Raw genomic sequence first — 15,685 nt, 5'->3', positions numbered from 1 at the left:
CCTATGTTTGTTTCACTATATTCCTAGAGGGGAAAAATCCCAGTGATTTTAAGGTTGACAATTTCACCATCAATGGAATATGTAGATAGTATGAGTATTTCAGCAAAGAATAACATTGAGTGTGTTAAAATAAAAATTAGTTAATATTTACAATTTCTTAGAGATTCATGAAATCCAGTATTTACATGTCTATAGTTGTACAATAAATGTGCCACTGAAATCATCTGCTGCAACATTCAAGTTCTATTTTACAGGATTCTTTTATTTCTTTCTTTTATCCTTAGGGATGACAATTCCAATTGTTCTTGCCACACTTGATAGTTAGAGTCATGTAATTGTAAACATGATTAAAAATCTACAGGTTTTTTTTTTCAAAGATGTATTTTGTTAAGGTTCTTAATTGTATCATTTCACGAGAGTTCTTTTTATTGGTCTTAAATGTTCCACTCAATGCATTTTTAATATTTTTTCCATTTACAAGAAACTAATAGTGATAAAGTGCCAGTTAATTAAATGATTTCCTCTTAAAGTACTAGCACTCATTCATATGTTGCATATGCTCTACAGTGGTATAGTTTTATTAGAGAATGTAGTCATTTATTCTCTTCTCAAAACTCAATAGAGGAGCATAAAAGTGGTGTACTTTGGATTTTATTAGGGATAATTTAGTCTCTGGATTTATTCATCCATTAACATTTGGTTCAAATATTTATTTAATTAATTTATTTATATTCTAATTGTATTACAAAGTGTCTGAAATGATTTCCACCAATATTATATTTTTAAAAGTACTTTTGCAAAAATATGTGAGGAGGAAAGGAGAAAGGATTAAGCATATCTTGTTTTCCTTATACTGTCTAGAACTTACATATGGGGTAAGACATTTTAATATTTCAGTGTCAATAGAATCATGGATAGTTTGATGTGTATATGTGAAAATAGAAGGGTCCAGCTCTATTCAATATACACCAAAGGAAAAGGAATTTTAAAAAAATATTAAATTGCCAAATAATTTCATTTTTCAAAAGAAATACTCATATTAATGCGAGCATGTATTTCATGTTAGATAGATAACTACCCAGAGTGGTGAGTTCATATAAATTCACTAAATCCTCCTTCATATTTCAGAAAAGTGCCAACAATTTCAATATACTCTCTGTCTCAGTTTTACAAATAAGATACATTCTGACAACAGTGCCCCAAAATATTCTGTATCAGGAGCCCAGAAAACACCCAACTATTTCTATATTCAGAGGTCTAGGAAATAGCCCTAAGAGTCACTGGAAATTCTACTATTGATGCTGAGGAACCCTTTCAATATTAATTATTTCCATTTTCAGTGATATTTAATTAGATTATTGAAGAGTTATTTACAAAACAGATATTGCAATAATAGTTACAGAAATGTACCCCCACCAATAGACACTTAGTACCCATGAAGGAGAGAAAAAGAGACAAAGATAGACAGAGACAGAGAGAAACAGACAGATAGACAATTTGTGAGAGAGGAAAGGAGACAAAGTGAGAGAGGCATCAATGACTAAGACAATATCTATATAATAAGCCAAGAAATACAAACCAAGAACAGAATCTCATTTCTTCACCACCTGGACAACTGCCTCTTCTAGAGACTTTTACCATTTGATTCAACTACTACTTAACTGAGCTGCTGCTGGATTACCTTATTCCAAAATATTTTGTATTATACATACACCAGAGGAGTATATTTTATTATTTTAGCTGTGCAAAAGACATTGCATCTGAGGCATTATCCTTATTTTTCTTTATTCCATAAAGCATTTCAATAAAATAAAATTTATTAATGGCTTATTCACACTTGGTTTCCTTCTTTGTCCTATTCAAAACAGCTTTCTGGGCATATTGTGACTACACTAAGTGGACTAATATGGAAACTTTTACCTATACACATGTATACCAGAACACTTTAAGATTCCCATTTCTTTGGTGAGAGTAGGTACCAATAGGTTTTATTCCTCTATTCCAATTATGAGTGTCTTCTTCTTTTGAAATTTATCTGTTCACATTCAAAAAGAGGGAAACGCTGGTGCAGTATTCATTCTAATGGTGTCTTTTTTCTTTAAAAAAAATATTAGAAATACTATCCTCTTTGTAGTTAATTTTCATTTTTATTGGTCCAATTATTTATTGATTTTTGTTTATTTTCATGTGCTTATATTACAAGCCAACTTGCTATTTAACCAGGCAGCATAGTGCTGAGGTGGTTCTTAGCTTCGACAAGCTTAAGACCTTCCCCCACCATGGCCTCCCACTGCTCAAGATTTCTTCCTGGATCCCTGCTGGGGTGGGATTGTGGAATTCCTCCTCAGGTCCTGCAGACACCCCTGTCTTTTCCACCCCACCCCCATGCCTGCCATTTAGCCCTTTCACTGATGGTAAGCTTAGTTCCAGAAGACACTGGTGCTTCAGCTGAATAGGAGGCTGGGGGTAAGTTTCTCTGGTGCAGGAAGTTTGGGGTCTATGTTGGTGCATTCACTAGTTTGGACTCTGCTTAAAGCCCAGTATGACTCCCTTTAATGTAGAAAACTATCTCAGCTGTCTTTTTGTGGGTTTTGCTGCTCCAGGGCTTGTTTTATTGCTGTTTTTTTTGGGGGGGGGGTAATCTTGTCAATAGCTCTGTGTTTTTAATGTCTTTCCTCTGCCATCTTGGCTCAGCCCCCACCTCTGGGATGGTATCTATAAAAAATAAAATAAAGGGATGAAAGGAATGCACTGGGAGAAAGGGAAAGGGAGAGGTGAAATATGGTAAGTTATCTCTCATAAAAGAAGTAAGAAAAACTTATGGAATGGAGGGGAACATGAGGCAGATGCAGGGGAGTGAGAGATCCTTTCATCAGAATTGGCTTGAAGAAGGAATAACATACACACTCAGTTCGGTGTAGTAATCTGTCTTTACAAGAAAGTAGGTTGGGAAGGAGATAAGGGGGATGACTGAAAGAAGGGAGGGCAGATTGGGGGAGGGCGCAGTCAGAAGCAAAACACTTTTGAGGAGGGATAGGGTGAAAGAATATAGAAAATATTGTAAATATCATGGGGAGGGGATAGGATGTAGGGAAATAAAATAATAGTAACTATGAAAAAATGTGAAATCAAGGCAAAAGCAATGTAAGATGACGACGATGATGAGCATTATGATGATGGTGATGATGATAGCTATGTGTAAAAGGTATGGTGCTTTCCTGGGCTATTGTGAAGAAAACTCTGTCAGTTATAAGGTACTATATAAATGTTATCTATTATTGTTGTTGCAATAATCAATATCATGAGTTTATTGTAAGAAAATCTCTTTAAAGTGCTATATACACATAGACTTTCTCACGATAAACCTATGTTGATTATTCCAACAACAATAATAGATAACATTTATATAGTATTGTGAAATGTACTTTATACAAAATAACAGTTATATGGTAAGATGATCTGCTGTGAGTGACTTAATAACTTTCAGCAATATAATGATTCAAGACAACTGTGAAGGACTTGTGAAAAATGCAATCTATCTACGGAGTAAGATATGATGGTAACTGAATAGAAATTGAAGTATAACTTTTTGTTAGTTCCTTTTTTTGCAGGGCAATGAGGGTTAAGTGGCTTGCCCAGGGTCACACAGTTAGTAAGTGTCTAGCGTCTGAGGTCACATTTGAACTCAGGTCCTCCTAAATCCAGGGCCGGTGGTTAATCCACTGCACCAGGGGCACTGTGAGGGGCGGGGCACCGCGATGCTCCGCGGGCCCTAATATGGGCACCAGTGGCTCCAAAGGCCGGGGGCTGCAGCCCTTCTCAGGGTCGGCGGCGCCTGCGGGGCCGGGAGACAGCCCTGAACTCGCTGACGCGACCTGAGCCCAGCACGCCTAGCCCGGTCTCTGGGCTTGCGCACCGCGCCACCCTTCATATTCACCCGTCGCGGTTCCATGCATTATGATGAAGATGGTGACCTGGCCCACGAGTTCTACGAGGAAACAATTGTCACCAAGAATGGGCGGAAGCGTGCCAAGCTGAGGCGGGTGCAGAAGAACCTGATCCCTCAGGGTATCGTGAGGCTAGAGCACCCTCGCCTCCATGTGGCCTTCCCAGTGATCATCTGTGAGATGTGAGCCCTGCAGCCCCTTCCTGCCCACACCCAAAGTCTGTGGGGTGGTGGATATGGACATATGGGAAGGAGGAGGGGCGGCAAGGCCAGAAAAAGGCCTTGGCTGGGAACACTGCCCACTTCTTCAGCAGGGCACCCCAGGCGGCTGAGTCCATACGTTCAAAGTGTGGCTCCTGATGAGAGGTGCCTGGGTTAAAGCAGCAGCCCCAGAATGAATTCCACCTGACAGGGCCCCCTTGGTGGGCCAAACTTTTTCATCTGCAAACCAAGGGGTGGGGAAGCTGGGGCCAGGTTCTGTTCCTTCCACAGCACTGGCTGATGTCAGTTTGAGTGAGGATGGGGTGAAGGATGGTTGGCTTGGTTCACTGGAGTAGGCTTTTTCTCTAGGATCCGAGTGCCTGGGTGAAGGAAGGGGGTAAGATACTCAGTTTCTCTTCCTGAACCCCAAAGCCCCACCCCATCCTCTAGTATCCAGAGGGGTTTCAGGAAATAAAACCTGGGTGACCACTCAGTCCAGGAATTTCAGGGTATAATTTCCTTCCTTCTGACCTCAATCACCCCCCAAACCCCTTCCCCCTCCAGTCTCCTTGTAGCATGTACGCCTCCCTCTGCCCAGCCTGGGGGAAGGAGCAGGAGAGGCCTGGTGCTCCGTCACTGTCAGGGAGAGAAGGGGCCACAGCACTTTATGACCAGGGTCTCCTCTTTTCCTGGTCCTTCCCCTTGTGTCCCCAAGGGCTGTGGGACTAGCCACTGGGAGCTTTGCTATGCACAAGCAGGACCCTACTTTCTTCTTCCCCTCCCATTTCTAAGCATTTCAACCATTTGCTACCTCTATTCCTTCTACCCCCAGGGAGGCTGGTCTCAATGAGTCTCACAACCACCCCATACCTTGCCCCACTCCCCTTCTTGCTCCCAGCCCACAATTAGCTCAGCCTGCTGGCCAAAATATATTGGCTATGATGACCAGGAAAGGCTGCTTTCATTTAGAAAATTATAGGGCTGGATAGTGGAGCTACGTGTTCATTGCCGTAGCAGAAATAATAAGTGATTGGACTTTTATTATTTGTACTAATTTATAATGGTTTGTAGAGTTATAGGTATAAAACTGTAGGGAAGCACAATATTGGTATGTTAGGGCCAGGGCAAGTGGCAAGAATATGCTGAAAAGGACAGCTAGAGCTGATACGAAACATAGTTTCATGGGTTGGAATTAACAAATAATACAAGTAGAATAAGTAGTAGAGTAGCTACTCTGTAAGGCATGATGTAGGAAAATGCATAATATTAATTTTCTTTCCTTTTTAGCTAGTTCTTCATTCTAAAATAAATGTTTCAATGAAAAAAATCCTCTTTAAATTCAGTAGATGAGAATGAATTACTGCATTTCACAGATGTTTTCACTTAAAATGGTATTTTGTGATGGTGCTAAAACTTTTATACACCATTATTGTAATTTGCATAACATTACACATGATGTTTATATTTTGAAAAGTTGAAATGTTTTCTGAGCTCATCATAAGCTAGTACTAATGATTTTCAGTACATCTGTGGAAAACCAACATCTAGGCAGTTTTCTAAAACTCAATCATCTTTGATGTGCTTTTACTGTCTTCCACGATATTCAGCTAGAGTTTTGTATGTACTTAAAGATTCTGCTTTATGTATACACAATCAGAGAACTAACAACTGAGTAACAAATCTAAATCATGCAGTGCAACATGATTAAATTTCCTTCTGGCATCTGTTTGAATAAAAAGCTGCTACTGGACTGCTGGCAATATTATTGAACTAGTTAGATTATTTCTATGCTAGGGTCATAAGAACTGAAGGACTATTTACAAATAATGAAATTAATTAAATCATTCAGACTCTAAAGACTAGGGAAAATTAATTGCTTCAGGTGGACCAAGAAAGAAAAGACTAAAGAAATATTTTCAAAAGTGAAGATTTCTCAGAGTAACCCTCAAAGTTGATATGGAAATTAAAAGTGAAAGCAACACTGATATTCCCAACAGTATATATGTATGTATATGTGTGTGTGTGTGTGTGTGTATATATATATATATATATACTCATACATACATGCATATACATATATATGTATGTATGTGTGTGTATATATATGTATGTATCCCATTCCACTTTAGTAGTCTTGAGACATTGACAATTACAAAAAATAGCATAATCAGCCAATATATACTCAAAGTGATAAACTTTTATTATGATGCATTTGCATTCACTCAAGTTTCTGCTTATTTCATTTGACATCAGTTCTCTTAGATCTCTGCATGCATCTCTGTATTCATCATTCCTTATAATATGATAATATTCCATTGTATTCATGTACCACAATCTATTTACCTGTTACCCAATTCAACTTTATGTGTTTTAAGATAATTTCAAATTCCTAGTTAAATACAACCATTGCCATAGCTATGTAAAATGAACTTCTGATTATTTATGTCAATTATAGATGGAAGGAAGAATGATGGTTGCTAAAGGTGTTTATCAATATTTGGAAGATTTCTTCCAGAAAGTCTGAATGTTAGACGATAAAAGATTATTAGGTCATCTAGATATTCATTTCTTTGTGGTCATGTTGATTACACCAAGCCTGAGGATGTTACAGCAAATCCTAAATGATATATAGTATTATTCAAAGAGATCTGTATAAAATTATATAAAGAAAAAATAAAATAATGAACCTTTCCTAGGTTTCAAACCAACTCCTCTATATACATAGCTCAATATAGATTTCCCTTAAATTTTTATGAAGTTATTTAGATGTGGAACCAAGTAGGGAAACATGCATAATCTAAGGATTGGATCCTTACTGACAAGTCAACCCATTATACACAAATCTACACACACACACACACACACACTCTAACAAGAAGAACTAAAACAACACACTATACACCTGTATCTGTACAGATATGGATAAGCAGACATATAAGCAGATAAACATTCATATCTATGAGGCAGGATCAATATTCAAGAAGTAAAGATCAGGGAGCAGCTAGGTGGTACAGTGGATAGAGCACTGGCTCTAGATTCAGAAGGACCTGAGTTCAAATCCGACCTCAGACACTTGACACATACTGGCTGTGTGACCCTGGGCAAGTCACTTAACCCTCATTGCCCCTCAAAAGAAAGAAGAAGAAGAAGAAGAAGAAGAAGAAGAAGAAGAAGAAGAAGAAGAAGAAGAAGAAGAAGAAGAAGAAGAAGAAGAAGTAAAGAGCAGATGATAACGCTATGTATATATTGAATGTATTTATATTTATTCAAGTACAAATCTACATTCATACATCCTCTGTGTTTTTTCAGCCCAGAACTGAACATAAGAGACCAGGTAGGATTAGACTTACAAAAATTTATAGTATTCTTAAAAGTCACAAGGTGATGTTATATGAAAAGACCTATCCTTTGGGCAGATTTCTTTTTCCTGGAGATTCTATTTTGAAACTATTCTTAGAAGGCTGCATTTTTCAAGAAACTAATATCTTGGTTGACATAAAGAGCAAAAGAGATATGCATGGTGGTGATAATGAAAAGACATATCAAGATAATAAGTAGGTTATAACATATTTCCAATGAGGGTCTATAATCAAGAAATATTATAGAAGAAATTATTATTTAAAGTGAAAATGACTGGCAAGTCATATAATGAAAGGAGGGAAAACAGATGATCATCCTGAGTGAATAGAATATCTAAGACCTCTGCCTAGTTGCTTTGTTATTCTATGGGAACTCCATCAAAGAACACTGACAGTAGGTAAGGATGGCTTGCAATCTAGATCCTTCTGTCTGCTCACTAACACATTTCATCTAATTATAGATCTTTAATTTTCATACTCCTTACTTCATTGGTGTCAAACTCAAATTAAAATGTGGCCATTAAATCATACATAAAGATCTCTGTGGCTATATGTTCACTTAGAAAAACTAATATTAACAGTATATATGTTCTATTTTATTTTCATTTAATTTGTTAAATATTTCTCAATTATATTTAATGTAGCCTATGATGTTTCACACCATTGTCCTACATTTCTTGTTACTTTTGGAAATCTGGTTCCCTTCAGAATATAATGCAATTTTTTTTTTTACTACTGTCCCCACGTGTGGAATTCATTTTTTTTTTTTCATACATCTCTCCAGATCTATCCCTTGGGAGAGTTTCCTTAACTAAGTTTTACTTCCTCCTCCTATATCCCACTTTTATGAACTTTGTGACTATTATCTATCAGCTTCCAGAATATTATTTCCTTCATCATCAATTCAGCACCTACTTCATGGTGTTCCTCTACTACAGCTGGACTCGTACTTGGGGATTTCACCAGACATCTGGGAACTTCAACATAAATATTGCTGGACACTCAAAAAGTCAGGCCTCCCAGTTCATCAATCTTGACTCTAATGAACTAATCCTTCTATTCATCTAAGCCATATTTACAAATAGCTCTACTTTTTATCTTATCATTACCCATAACTATATCCATGACCCAGAATTCTATAATGATTCTCATGAATTACAAACCCCACATTTCTGTCTCTCCATCTGCCTTATTATTTTCCTATCCTAAATGTAATCTTTATTTTCACTATGATTTCTGAGCATTCCATGCCTTTTGATTCTCCTAATTCATCTCCCCTGCTTTGGACTCATGTTTCCTCTTCCCATTATTGGTGTAAGGAATTAATTGTGATTTGAGGCTTTCATAAGCCTTTCTTTGCTTCATTATGTTCAGACTGAAAAAATGTAAGCTTAAAAGCCTAAAAGAAGAAGGGTGTGTACTTTGGGAGATAATTGAAGAATCAAGAGGAACTCTAACCAGAGGGAACATTTATTGAGTCAAAGTATCAAATTAAGTAACTAAGCTTCCCCTAATAGCTCCCCTACGTCCACATTGGCCTGGTCCGATTATAATGGGGACAGTCCAAGTGGGTGTGCTGAGTCCATTGGAGACTCAGCTTGGCTAAGAACCGCCCCTTCCTTTTGGAGAGACAGTTAGAGGCAGTTAGAGGAAGGAGGAGAGGGGAGTTTTTCTGAGTAGAGTTTTCTGAGAGAAACAGGGAAGGAAGGTAGATAGTTCGAGGAGTTGCTGGTGTTTGACCTTTGGACTAAAACAGAAGAGACTACAAGCTAATTCTCCTTGCAGCTACAGATTTCAGGTCATGGTAAGTTTGTGTTTTTGAGGCAAAGCTAGCTGTTTGGAGCTAGCTGGGCTGGAGGCAGCCATATGGGATGCCTGGGGCCTTTTTACCTCAGAGATTTAGATTCTTTCTCATTGTCCCTAGCTCTATTAATCTCACTTGTGTTGTAAATGTGTTCCCATTAATAAACCTGTTTTGGTTTTGAAATAGGCTGTTTCTTTTCTTACCCCAATATTAAGGCGAGCCACCCAATTAACTCTTCCCATACTAAATTTGGCCCTTACATTGGCTTTAGGATTAATAACTTCAATCATAAACTGTCCTCTACCATTTTTTTTTCTTGTCTTTTAGTTTCAGTGAACCTAATGACTTGCCACATCTACCATGGATTACCATACTATCTATCCTTGGCAGCTATTCAAGAGTTATTAAATAATACAAAATTAAATCACATAACTAGGACATCAGGGACATATTTATTTTTTTAATCTGATTTAACTGCTTCAAAGCAACCTCTAATAGACAACCACATTGCTCAGAGCATACAATTCATAACTTATTTTCTCCTGTGAAACATACACAGAGTCCCATCCATAATCTCATCATAGGACCTCAACTTCTACTTTAAAAAATAGGCTCCATATGCTGTTGTGCCTTCCATTTCCTATAGGGCACATTATAAACCATGAGGAAAGGCTACTAAATGCCAAGCCAGATATCTTCCATAGGTATATGGATTCTACCATCTGGTTAGAGTTCATTTCCCAAGGACATTTTATTAAAGCTCTGTTTGGCCATCTTTCATCTGCTCCAAAGTAACTAGTTCCATCTATGCTAGCACGAGACAACTTGGGTGTATTGCTAATAGCCCAGTCTTCTAACTTGGATGTAAATAACAATACCATCCTTCAGTTCTCTCATGAATTGCAACCTATGGTTCTTCACTTATGTGAATTCTTCACTGTCTCTCACTCCACTTCATATCCAATCTGTTGCCAAGGCATTATGATTTCAACTGTAAACCATTTCTTTTTTAAACAAAAATATTTTATTATTTTCCAGTTCCATGTAGAAATAGCTTTCAGCATATGTAATGTGGTAACAATTGTTTGTGGTAAAGATCTAAAGAATCCAGCTTATTGGAAGTTTTAGCTGAATCATTTGAGAGATTGCACATGCTACTGAAGTGTCTTTTGAAAGACCTCCTTTTTTGGTATGTTCTATAGATTCCTGCAAGGGGAGTAGTTTCTGTTTATCTGATTCTAAACTTGGATCATCTCCAGCAGAGAGAGCCATCTTGGTGTCTCTCTTGACATGTGACAATTTCCCCCACATAAACTGTGAGATTCAAAATTGGATATACGGAACATTAAACTCCTCCTTTTGATTTTTCCCTCATATATATATATATATATCTTCCAGAAGACTAAGAAAAAGAAGCCTCTGAGCTTTAATCTGTGAGGGATTAGTTTTTATTGCTTGGGAATTAATTAGACAACAAAAGGTGATACCAATTAGGGAAAAAGGGAAGTAGAAATACAGATGAATGACCTTAGATCTAAACTTAGTCTATTTTCCTTTATACAACTCACCAAATCTCAAACTGCCCATAGGGCTGAGAACCAGCACACCCAAAGCCGAGCGCCAATGAAGTGTTTCTGAAATCCTCTCGCCCGCGTAGCACCACAGCTAAGTTTAACAGCCAGAGAATGCCAACTTCCATTCCTGCCCTCACTTTTAAATCTGCATACTGGAAGTTCCTCATGTTCTTCTCCCCAAAAAAGGAGGTCTTTCAAAAGCTGATTCAGTAGCATGCACAATCTCTCGAATGATTCAGCTAAAACTTCCAATAAGCTGGATTGTCTATATCTTCACCACAAATAATTTTTATGACATAAGATTTTCAATTTCAAATTTTTCTCCCTCCCTCTCCCTCTTCCCCCTCCCCCAGACAGCAGGCAATCATACACACACACACACACACACACACACACACATATACATATACATATATATACACATATAAACATACATAACACAACATTAAACATGTTTTTACATCAGTCATGCCATAAGAGAAGAATCAGAGCAATAAGGAAAAACATCAAAATAGAGAAACAATAGCACCAAAACCAAAATAAATAGTATGGTTCAATCAGCATCCATATTCCACAGTTCTTTTTTTGTTTTTTTCTGGATTTGGAGAGCCTTTTCCATCATGAGTCCCCTGGAACTCTCTTGTACCATTGTATTGGTGAGAAGAATCCAGTCTGTCACAGTTGATTAACATATAATGTTGATTATACTGTATATAATGTTCTTCTGGTTCTGCTTATCACACTCATCAGTTCATGCAAGTCCTTCCAGGTTTATCTGGACTTCTCTTGCTCATTGTTTCTCATAGCACAATAAAATTCCATTACATTCAAATACCACAACTTGTTCAGCCATTCCCCAACTGATGGGCAACCCCTCAATTTCCAATTCCTTGCCACCACAAAAAGAGCAGCTATAAATATTTTTGAAAATGTGGGTCCTTTTCCCTATTCTATGATCCCCTTGGGAAAAAGACCCAACATTGGTATTGCTGGGTCAAAGGGTATGCACAGCTTTATCGTCCTTTGGGCATAATTCCAAATTGCTCTCCAGAATGGTTGGATCAGTTCACAGCTCCACCAACAATGCAATAGTTTTTCAATTTTTTTCACATTTTCTCCAACATTTATTATTTTCAGTTTTTGTCATATCAGCCAATCTGATAGGTGTCAGGTGGTACCTCAGAGTTGTTTTTAATTTGCATCTCTCTAATCAATACTAATTTAGAGCATTTTTTCATATGGCAATAGATAGCTTTCATTTCTTGATCAGAAAACTGCCTGTTCATATCCTTTGACCATTTTTCAATTGGGGAATGACTTGGATTCTTATACATTTGATTTAGTTCCCTATATATTTTAGAAATGAGGCCTTTATCAGAAGTACTGGCCAAAAAGATAGTTTCCCAGCTTTCTGCATCCCTTCTAATTTTGGATGCATTATTTCTGTTTCTACAAAAACTTTTTTAAGTTAATGTAATCAAAATCATCCATTTTGCATTTCATAATATTCTCTATCTCTTGTTTGGTCATAAACTGTTCTCCTTTCCAAAGATCTGAAAGGTAGACTATTACTACCTCTCTTAATTTACCTATGGCATCACTTCTTATGTCTAAATCATGTACCCATTTTGACCTTATTTTAGTATAAGATGAAAGATGTTGGTCTATGTTTAATTTCTGTCATGCTGTCTTCCAGTTTTCCCAGGAGTTTTTGTCAAATACTGAGTTCCTATCCCAGAAGCTGGAATCCTTGGGTTTATCAAAGACTACATTACTAAGGTCATTTACTACTGTGTCACCTATTCCATTAATACTCCAATCTATTTCTTAGCCAATACCAGATAGTTTTGATGATTGCCACTTTATAATAAAGCTCCAGATTTGGTACAGCTAACCAACTTTCCTGTGCATTTCATTTTTCATTATTTCCCTTGATATTCTTGACTTTTTGTTTTTCCAGATGAATTTTGTTATTATTTTTTCTAGCTCTATAAAATAATTTTTAGGTAGTCTGATTGGTATGGCACTGAATAAGTAAATTAATTTAGGTAGAATTGTCATTTTTACTATATTAGCTCTGCCTATCCATGAGCAATTGATATCTTTCCAATTATTTAGATCTGATTTGATTTGTGTGAAGAGTGTTTGGTAGTTGTGTTCATAGCATTGCTGGGTTTGTCTTGGCAAGTAGACTCCCAAGTATTTTATATTATCTACCATTACTTTAAATGGAATTTCTCTTTCTATCTCTTGCTGCTCGACTTTGTTGGTCATGTATAGAAATGCTGATGATTTATGTGGATTTATTTTATATCCTGCTACTTTGCTAAAGTTGTTAATTGTTTCAAATAATTTTTGAGTTGAGTCTCTAGGATTCTCTAAGTATACCATCATATCATCTGAAAAGAGTGATAGTTTTGTTTCCTCCTTGCCTCTTCTACTTCCTTTAATTCCTTTTTCTTCTCTGATTGCTAAAGCTAACATTTCTGGTACAATATTAAATAATTGACATGATAATGGACACCCCTGTTTCACCTGTGATCTTATTGGGAAGGCCTCTAACTTATCTCCATTACATATAATGCTTGCTGATGGTTTTAGGGAGATACTTTTTATTATTTTAAGGAAAGCTCCACCTATTCCTAAGCTCTCTAGTGTTTTTATTAGGAATGGGTGCTATATTTTGTTAAAAGCTTTCTCTACATCTATTGAGATAATCATATGATTTTGGTTAGTTTCCTTATTGATGTGGTTGATTATATTGATGGTTTTCCTAATGTTGAACCAGCCCTGCATTCCTAGTATAAATCCTACCTGGTCATAGTGTATTATCCTGGTGATCACTTGCTGTAATCTTGTTGCTAATATCTTATTTAAGATTTTAGCATCAATATTCATTAGGGAAATTGGTTTATAATTTTCTTTCTCTGTTTTGGCTCTGCCTGGTTTTGGTATCACGACCATATTTGTGTCATAAAACGAATTTGGTAGAACTCCTTCTTTACCTATTTTTCTAAATAATTTTCATAATATTGGAATTAATTATTCTTTAAATAATTCGTAGAATTCACCTGTAAACCCATCTGGCCCTGGGAATTTTTTTCTTAGGGAGTTCATTAATGGCTTGTTCAATTTCTTTTTCTTGTATGGGCTTATTTAAGTATTTTATTTCCTCTTCAGTTAACCTGGGCAGTTTGTATTTTTGTATATATTTATCCATTGCATTTAGATTGTCAAATTTTTTGGCATACAGTTGGGCAAAATAATTCCTAATTATTGATTTAATGTCCACTTCATTGGTGGTAACATCATCCCTTTCATTTTTGATACTGGTAATTTGGTTTTCTTCTTTCTTTTTTCTAATGAAATTAGCCAATATTTTATCTGTAAACCATTTCTATATACTCCCTTCTCTCCTTTGACACTATTACAACTTTAATGCAAGTCCTTACTACTTCACACATGAATAATTGAAATAGCCTACTGGTAGTCTGCCCACCTCAAGCCTCTCTCTACTCCAATCCATCGATTTTTTTCAAGTTTAATAGTATTTTTTCTAGTTACATGTAAATATTGTTTACAATATTTTTAATAAGATTTTGTGTCCAAATTTTATTGCCTCCCTCCCTTCCCTTCCCCCTCCCCAAGACAGAAAGCAATCCGATATAGGTTCTAGAAGATTCTAAAAGTACAAACATATTAAACATAGCTCTGAATTAGTTATGTTGTGAAAAAACAATCAGAACAAAAGGGGGAAAATGTGCAACAAAAAAAGAAAATAAAAAATAAAAATAAAAAATATTATGGATCAATCTGCATTCAGATTCCTCAGTTCTTTTTTCTGGATGTGGAGAGCATTTACCATCATGAGTCCTTTTGAATTATCTTGGAGCATTGTATTGCTGAGTAGAGCTAAATCTATCAAAGGTGATCATCACATAATAGTGCTGTTACTGTGTACAATGTTCTCCTGGTTCTGCTCATCTCACTCAGCATCAGGTCATGCAAGTCCTTCCAGGTTTCTCTGAAATCTGCCTGCTTATCAGTTCCTATAGCACAATCATATTCCATTACATTCATATACAACTTATTTGCCAGTTCCCCGATTGTTGTACATCCCCCCAGTTTCCAATTCTGTGCCACAACAAAGAGAGCTGCTAGTAATATTTTTGTGTATATGGGTCCTTTTCCATTTTTTTATGATGTCTTTGGGATAAAGAGCTAGTAGTGGCATTATTAGGTCAAAGGGTATGCACAGTTTTATAGCACTTTGGGCATAATTCCAAATTGCTCTCCAGAATGGCTGAATAAGTTTACAACTCCCCTAAGAACACATTAGTGTACCAATTTTTCCACAGCTTCTCCAACATTGATTATTTCCCTTATTATTATGTTAGCAAATCTGATAGGTATAAGGTGGTACCTCAGAGTTGTTTTAATTAACATTTCTCTAATCAATAGTGTTGTAGAGCATTTTGTTTTTCATATGGCAATAGTTTTGATTTCTTTATCTGGAAACTGCCTGTTCATATCCGTTGGTTATTTCTCAATTGAGGAATGATTTGTATTGTTATAGATCTGATTCAGTTCTTTATATATTTTTGGAATGAGGCCTTTATCAAAATCACTGGCTGTAAAAATTATTTCCCAGCTTTCTGTTGTCTTTTTTTTTTTACCTTTTCTTTCTTTTTATTTTTTTAATAGAATTTTATTTTCCAAAATATATGTAAAAACAAATTTTAACATAAATTAAAAAAAAATTGTTCCAACTGCTCTTCCTCCTCCATTCCCAACCCCCACC

At 36.4% G+C, this 15,685-nt stretch overlaps 1 pseudogene; it reads left to right on the top strand.

Moving 5' to 3' along the window:
- The first annotated feature begins 3,777 nt into the window (after window positions 1–3,777).
- On the top strand, window positions 3,778–4,133 carry LOC122752000 (annotated as a pseudogene).
- Window positions 4,134–15,685: the final 11,552 nt, after the last annotated feature.

Source organism: Dromiciops gliroides, chromosome 3, assembly GCF_019393635.1.
Source record: "Dromiciops gliroides isolate mDroGli1 chromosome 3, mDroGli1.pri, whole genome shotgun sequence".
NCBI classification, from domain to species: Eukaryota; Metazoa; Chordata; class Mammalia; order Microbiotheria; family Microbiotheriidae; genus Dromiciops; species Dromiciops gliroides.
This window is presented reverse-complemented; position numbering and strand designations above follow the sequence as displayed.